The 8,688-nt window shown below is 44.0% G+C and overlaps 1 protein-coding gene and 1 pseudogene across 1 annotated transcript in view; one reads left to right on the top strand and one right to left on the bottom strand.

The window, feature by feature from the left end:
* Positions 1 to 8,688, top strand: part of LOC139392874 (beta-2-microglobulin-like) — a 613,933-nt gene that overhangs the window by 309,997 nt on the left and 295,248 nt on the right. The window lies entirely within an intron of this gene.
* Positions 2,931 to 8,430, bottom strand: LOC139392882 (solute carrier family 35 member E3-like; annotated as a pseudogene).

Here is an 8,688-nt window from a genome sequence, read left to right on the forward strand (position 1 = left end):
CATCGTTTTATAGTGGAAAGAAACATGGGAACTATCAACGAGCTCAGCCAAGACCTGATTTGGCTGGATTGATTCATCAATGCATTCTTTGCCTAATCATTGATACAATCATCCGAGGGGAATAAATCAATCACATTGAATTCATATAATAGACAGGTTTCTAGCTTTATAAGTGTATTCATCATCATTATCCCCTGAGAGAGGAATTACAACAGTGTTTTCTGTATCATCACTCCAATATGGGTCAATCCCTGGACATGGCACTCGCTCATTGAGACAGGGGCATTGTGACTCTTCACATGGCTGCTTGCTGACTGTGAAATCATTGCCTCCCTCTGCCAGAGACAAAAGTGTGTTTGTGTTATGTTCTGTTATTCTGTCAACCAGCTCTGCTCTAGGGCCATTTATCAAGCGTAGGAGTGCTGATCTAGGATTAGTTTTGCCATTTAGATCACTATGAATAAGATAACATGGACATGGGGGACCTGATCCTAGATCAGCAGTCCTACTCTGCCCCTGGTCTGGTCGGATGCTGAGACATGTCCTGGCAGTTCACACTTCATCATCACAGTGCCATGATGCTTGTCCTTATGATGCTAGTGCTTATGATGCTAGTCCATGATGCTTGTCCTTATGATGCTAGTCCTTTGGTTAGAACAGAGAATAAACTGACATCAGTGAATCAACAACAGAAGATACATGGAACTAATGGTCATTGAGACCTTGGTTTAACGAAAGGCAAACCACAACTTCTAAAAAGGAAAAGGTGTACCGGTCAGAAATGGCTCCTTGATTTGGATTAGTGAAATCATTCACAAATGTGTTTAATGGATGGACAAAATGAAAAGTGGAAGATTCATTTTAAATGGTTGTGATTTGTTGATAGTAGTACCCTGTGCATCAAAATCCATCTAAAAAAAACTTGTATTTGTCCTTGAAGCAGCAGAAGGTTTTTGGTCTTCTCTGGTATCGGTGGCATCTTTTCCAGTCGGCTCCCCCTCTCCTTCCTAGAAGGGCTAAAAGAATGAGTCAGATGTTATTTGTAGAACGACATGTTCTTTCAGAGCCTCAACATGTCAGGGCATGTTATTAAGCCTTATAACCTCCAATAAGTGTTATGAAGCCTTATAACCTCCGATAAATGTTATTAATCCTTTTATAAACTTCTAAATTAGTACAAATGGAATGACAAAGGCCATTTTAAAACACACATTTGGATTTAGCCTGAATGTCTTAAAAATTTTAAAGTCATTAAAGTTTTACGATGTAAAGTCAAGTTATCCACTTGCTTCAACGAATGGGATTATGATTATAGAATTTTGTAAAGTAATGGACATTGTGATTAGATTTAGTGGATGTGTCTCTGACGGCTGGAAATAATTCAATAAATACTAAATAATGTTACATGATGCCGTCTCATCAGCCTCACGGCACTTCTCTCACCGGCTTCATCGACTTTGCAAATGAGCAGGATAGGCTAACGTTGAAGAGTTGTAAAATAGCCACGTAACCATTCAGTTCCAGTTTACACTGAACGTGGAAGCCGTGTCACAAATGGCATCCTATTCCCTTTCTATTAGGGTACTATTTCCCCACGGGGCTCTTGTCAAAGGTAGTGCACTATATAGGGAGTAGGGTGGCATTTGGGACGCAGGCTGAAGTTCTGTGCCACCACAGATATGTGCTTGTTATTTTGGCTCGTGTTTTTTGTTGGCCTCTGGCGGTTGGGTGTGTACACACTACTACACTGAGCCACAATGGCAGGCCTGTGAACCTAGAGAGGCTGAGCAGACAGCAGAACACTGAGGCCACTGTCTGAGACCCAGGGAACTGCCTGTACCTTGTAGCACAGTACCCCACCTAGATCCGTCTCGTTCCCACACCAACTCCCATCGCAGGTTCGTAATTCACTAGACGCCAAACATAAGAAAACAGACTGAAACAGGGAAGGAATAACTGAACTTGTCCAGTAAGAAACGCTTAGTTTTGGATTATCTGTTGCAAAACGTTTTGCTACAGTGTGCACTAATGAATAACGACCCAACTCTTATTCAAGCCCTGTATGATATCATGTTGACTAACTTGTAAAGGGCAAGCCTATGTGTAACTCTGTTGTTGTTGTATTGGGTCGAATTGCTATGCTTTATCTTGGCCAGGTCGCAGTTGTAAATGAGACCTTGTTCTCAACTAGCCTACCTGGTTAAATAAAGGTGAAATAAAGGTGAAATAAATAAAAAATCTGTATGTACTCGTTTCTCAGGATTGTCCCAGCAGCAATCAGAATGTTAAACAAAGAATGTGATTTAGTCCTTTTTCCATGAAACAATCTGTAATTAGAAAGTATTTGAGATGTGCATTATTCACTTCAGCAACCTTTGACATAAATAGGTTGAGAGCAGTACTATCCCCCCCCCCACCTCACCTCCCTCTCTCCCCCCCACCTCACCTCCCTCCACCTCCCCCCCCCCCCACCTCACCTCCCTCTCTCCCCCCCACCTCACCTCCCTCCACCTCCCTCTCCCCCACACCTCACCTCCCTCTCCCCCCCCACCTCACCTCCCTCTCCCCCCCCACCTCCCTCTCCCCCCTCACCTCCCTCCCTCTCTCCCCCCACCTCCCTCCCTCTCTCCCCCCCACCTCCCTCACTCTCCCCCCCACCTCCCTCCCTCTCTCCCCCCCACCTCCCTCCCTCTCTCCCCCCCACCTCCCTCCCTCTCTCCCCCCACCTCCCTCCCTCTCTCCCCCCACCTCCGTCCCGAGTCCTTTCTGTTCTCTATGACCACAATGAGTGGTAGCCCTACCTAACCTCCATTCATACAGCTGTCAATGGGCCTCTCAATGTTCTGTGGCAGGTTCAGGTAACTTCCCCAAGCTTCCTAAATGAGACAAAAACGATCAATAAAATACAATTTATTGAAGATCACAGTATGAAAAAAAATAAGAATCATTCAATAATGCAAAAGTATCTTCAGCATTTGGACATTGTTAAGAGCAAGTTGTCCTCTCTTTAATCGTACCGGCAAAAATACTGGAATATAAGACAGCATCTTGTGTAATGCAAAAACTATGTTAATACTAGGCTTGCTGAGCTCCCACATCTTCCAATACAATATACATTCCACTTCTTTAACAGTGTATTATCATCGTCATCATTAGTGTTCCCTGCCAGAACTATCTCCCTTTATCTCACTGTTTGGCCAGTTCCCCTTTCACTCAACAATCACATTCCAACTATAGAATTCTAGTTCTATGATTCCAACCTCTAGTTCTATGATTCCAACCTCTAGTTCTATGATTCCAACCTCTAGTTCTATGATTCCAACCTCTAGTTCTATGATTCCAACATGGCCCTTCCCTCAAACAGTCCTAGGGAACCAGTGAGTTGTCAAGCAACCAATGAGAGTAGCAGCCTCTATGGATTGGCACTCCGGTGGGCCTATCATGGCCTCTGGACCAGCTTGCTTTTGCCCTCCTCCTGCTCTGCCAGCTTGAAGTGGGTGTAGGAGAGAATGCCAGTGAGGGTACAGAGGATGCCCAGGCCCTGGTTTAGAGATAGGGGGTCCTGGAAGAGAACATAGCCCCCCAACAGGGTGATGCAGAACTTGAAGTGGCCAAACATGTTGTAGCTGTAGGAGTTCACCGTTAAGGGCAAATAAAAAAAGGAGCACACAGTGAATCTGTAATTTATCACATACACACCTTCGTAATATTGACCCCAGAGTTATACTAGTTGTCATATCATATCTCCGCCTCCTTATCAACAATATTGGAGGAGAAGGTCAAAGGTCCCTCCGCTCTGACCTTATTCTCCAATGAGTTTTGAGTCAGAGAGACCATGTGAGGAATCGACGGACAGATTAATTGACATTTTGAGACAGTCCTATTGGTTGACCCTTGACCTCCAGCCAGAACAAAAGGATACGTGACAGCAGAGGTGTTCCCTATGATCCAGTAGATTGACAGGTTGACTAGGAAGGCTATGAGGCCAGATAGCATCACCATGGCCTGAAGGGAGAGATACAACATGTTAGCATCACCATGCTCTGAAGGGAGAGATACAACATGTTAGCTTCACCCTGGTCTGAAGGGAGAGATACAACATGTTAGCATCACCCTGGTCTGAAGGGAGAGATACAACATGTTAGCATCACCCTGGTCTGAAGGTAGAGATACAACATGTTAGCATCACCATGGTCTGAAGGAGAGATACAACATGTTAGCATCACCCTGGTCTGAAGGTAACAACAGCACAGTAGCATGTTAGCATCACCATGGTCTGAAGGAGAGATACAACATGTTAGCATCACCATGGTCTGAAGGTAGAGATACAACATGTTAGCATCACCATGGTCTGAAGGGAGATATACAACATGTTAGCATCACCATGGCCTGAAGGTAGAGATACAACATGTTAGCATCACCATGGTCTGAAGGTAACAACAGCACAGTAGCATGTTAGCATCACCATGGTCTGAAGGTAGAGATACAACATGTTAGCATCACCATGGCCTGAAGGTAACAACAGCACAGTAGCATGTTAGCATCACCATGGTCTGAAGGTAACAGCAGCACAGTAGCATGTTAGCATCACCATGGCCTGAAGGTAGAGATACAACATGTTAGCATCACCATGGCCTGAAGGTAACAGCAGCACAGTAGCATGTTAGCAGTATTAGCAACATCAGTATTTTACCACTGTTTGCTATAACTAGTCTATCTCCAGGGGGTGGAAGTGGAGGCTTGTAAGACCTTAGGGGTCAGAACAACAGTGTTGAAGTGAGCTCCGTTGACCGAGAGGCAGGTTTGGTTGCTGGGCAGACGACAGGCCACACACAGCTGAACATGCTTTGACATGTTCGTAGAGGACTAGTGCTTGTGTGTCTTCAGTGACTCATCTCATCTGAGTAAATCCATCACAGGATGTAGTCTCTCACTCATTCTGAAGACAAACTGAAAGTATGAAACACCTCTCTCTCTCAAAATAATTTACATGAACAAAATAAGACTATTTGAATATTTAGGCTAAGCCAGGAATTCCCCCAAAGTCTCCCTCCCCCCTTCTAACCTTACATGCAAAATTGTTTCTTTGGCCCGACTGCTTAGGCCTGGTCTTAAAGTCTTTAACCCCAGTCATGCAGTATGAGGTCAGGTAGTGGGATAACAACTTCACCATCCCTGAACCAAACCAAGGCCATGGCATTCATCGGGTTCTGAACAGACTCACAATGCTGAGTTCTTCCAACAGTATGTTTCCCTGTGTGTCTCAGAGAGAGAGAGAGAGGAAACTGTAGAATAACTCTCAGTGACAGAGTCAACGCTGAGATCTGATTGGTGGTCTCTCTTCCCCCCCCCCCTCCCTCTCTGTCTCTTACCAGTGCTGGGAAGGACCAGGGTCCGAAGATGCCCCCCTCCCCAGAGAGAGGTTCGAAGAAGGGCACGAGGGAGAGGAGGAAGGCAGAGGACATGGGGGCCTGGTAGTAGAGTAGCTGCATGGAGTTAACCTGGAGCTCATGCTGTTTCACACCTACCCACTGAGATAGAGGGAGGTGGGGGGGAGAGAGGGAGGGGGGGGGGAGGGAAGAGAGAGAGGGAGAGAGATGTATCATCAATCAATTATGAGGCCTGAGATAATAGTACAATACACCTTGATAATAGAAGGTATGAATAAGACAAGAAAGTCCACTAACGTGTTCTAGTCTGTCCGCATCCCAACTAGCACCATATTCCCTTTCAAGTGCACTACTTTTGACCAGGACTCATTTGGAAGACAGCCAGTTCACCCATAGACTGTAGTGTTCACTAAGTCCAAGTGCACTTCAAAGCATCACTACTTACCACCTGTTTCTAGTCTGTCCGCATCCCAACTAGCACCATATTCCCTTTCAAGTGGACCAGGTGGAAGACAGCCAGTTCACCCATAGACTGTAGTGTTCACTAAGTCCAAGTGCACTTCAAAGCATCACTACTTACCACCAAAGACCTAGTGTGGCAAAGACCATCCCCAGGAGGTTGAATCTCACATCATAGTAGGAGTTGAGGATCACACCTAACGTTATGGGCACCTAGTAGACAGACACACATCACCGAACGTTATGGGCACCTAGTAGACAGACACACATCACCTAACGTTATGGGCACCTAGTAGACAGACACACATCACCTAACGTTATGGGTACCTAGTAGACAAAAGACACACAGGAACACACATCACCTAACGTTATGGGTACCTAGTAGACAGACACACATCACCTAACGTTATGGGTACCTAGTAGACAGACACACAGGAACACACATCACCTAACGTTATGGGGACCTAGTAGACAGACACACATCACCTAACGTTATGGGTACCTAGTAGACAGACACACATCACCTAACGTTATGGGTACCTAGTAGACAGACACACATCACCTAACGTTATGGGTACCTAGTAGACAGACACACATCACCTAACGTTATGGGTACCTAGTAGACAGACACACATCACCTAACGTTATGGGTACCTAGTAGACAGACACACATCACCTAACGTTATGGGTACCTAGTAGACAGACTCACATCACCTAACGTTATGGGTACCTAGTAGACAGACTCACATCACCTAACGTTATGGGTACCTAGTAGACAGACACATCACCTAACGTTATGGGTACCTAGTAGACAGACACACATCACCTAACGTTATGGGTACCTAGTAGACAGACACACATCACCTAACGTTATGGGCACCTAGTAGACAGACACACATCACCTAACGTTATGGGCACCTAGTAGACAGACACACATCACCTAACGTTATGGGTACTTAGTAGACAGACACACAGGAACACAGCAGGTAAATAGTGTTACTATAACCATAAAAATACATTTAAAAAATTAGGATTAGGTTTTTTATTTATTTTACCTTTATTTAACTAGGCAAGTCAATTAAGAACAAATTCTTATTTACAATGACGGCCTACCCCGGCCAAACCTGGACGACGCTGGGCCAATTGTGTGCCAGGCCGGATGTGATACAGACACACAGGAACACAGGATTCGAACCAGGGACTGTAGTAATGCCTCTTGCACTGAGATGCAGTACCTTAGACCGCTGTGCCACTCGGGAGCCCTGGTTTAAAGGGGTACTTCAGGATTTAGTCAATGATGCCCTTTATCTACTTCCCCAGAGTCAGATGAACTAGTGGACACCATATGTATGTCTAATGCGTGCAGTTTGAAGGAAGTTGCTAACATAATGACTTGAAGTCTATGGATATCTGCTAGCATGCTAGAAGGTGTAATGACAAGAAGTCTATGGATATCTGCTAGCATGCTAGTAGGTGTAAAGACTAGAAGTCTATGGATATCTGCTAGCATGCTAGTAGGTGTAATGACTAGAAGTCTATGGATATCTGCTAGCATGCTAGTAGGTGTAATGACTAGAAGTCTATGGATATCTGCTAGCATGCTAGTTAAATAATATTAATATTGGCAATTTCACATACAATGATGTCACATTTGGTTTATTCCAAGATGATAATGAATTCAATTTCCTGGTCAATAATTTTATTGTATTATTGAAATTCTTTATACACAAAATGCAGATTTTTGAAGGCTACAATACCTTCTTATTTATTTTTTGAAAGAGAGCTTTATCTTTTTATTTTGCAATCATTAAGATGAGTTAAAAATAAAAAAAAACATGCCCTGAAACAATACATGACATGCATCATTTAATGTATATAAGACCTCTGTTTGTAAAAGTTTATTTTTCCTAAAACTTGTGTGCTTGGTTGTGTATAATTACACTTCCGTTGTGTTTGTACAATTAGAAAAGTATTTTATATAAAAAAAAAAAAAGTGAATTCTCAATAAATGCCAATCTGCCATTCTGCATGGAATTCTAGATACTTTGTAGCAGGCAGCATTTGTACATTGCAACCCCCCCTACCTACCTACCAAAGTCAACTTGATCTTGGTGGAGAATGTCTTCTTGTAGTACATTGTCTGTATGACAATGATCACAGGAGTTGTCATCGCTTTGGCCAGCTGGTAGGTACCGATTGTGTTGTTTTGTAAAGACAGATTGGTGAAAGCCACGAAGCCACAGAAGCTTAGAGCGAGCCAGATAATTTTGGTGGGTTGGAGACTCTTTGGCGCAAATATGTCCATCTTCTGGCATACCCATAGTCCAAGCCATGTCACAACGAAATGAATCAGAGTTAGAGTCATGTTTGGAAAGCCATAGTGAACGTAGATCCATTTGTTGATGAAAACGATGCATATCGATGACAGCAAATTGGCCAATAATCCAATGACGAGGCGGCTGTTCGAGAAAAGGTCTGACAGTCGGTTAGCCATGGTCGTCTTGAGAACTGTCCTGTAAAATCTACATACAGGTTTCAGTAGTACTGTATAGTATGAAGCTAGGTAGCTAATGTAAACCAAAAAAAATGTCTACCCTCTGCCACACATCAGGAAAAGTTGCGGGGGTCTCTCCAGGCTTCGACACTACCGACTGATCGGGCATACATCCCCTTTCGTAAAAATGTACAGGGCCTATACAGTGGCATTACATTCTAGAGTATTTCAGTCCTGCGTGTACAGTTAGCGTTGTACAACTTTCATACTTTTCATACCATCGCATGTGGATCATACAGGAAAAAAAAGAGCCTGGTTGCAAACTTAACGGGAGCAGTGACGTCA

Source organism: Oncorhynchus clarkii, chromosome 33 (genome assembly GCF_045791955.1).
Source record: "Oncorhynchus clarkii lewisi isolate Uvic-CL-2024 chromosome 33, UVic_Ocla_1.0, whole genome shotgun sequence".
In the NCBI taxonomy this organism is placed as follows: Eukaryota; Metazoa; Chordata; class Actinopteri; order Salmoniformes; family Salmonidae; genus Oncorhynchus; species Oncorhynchus clarkii.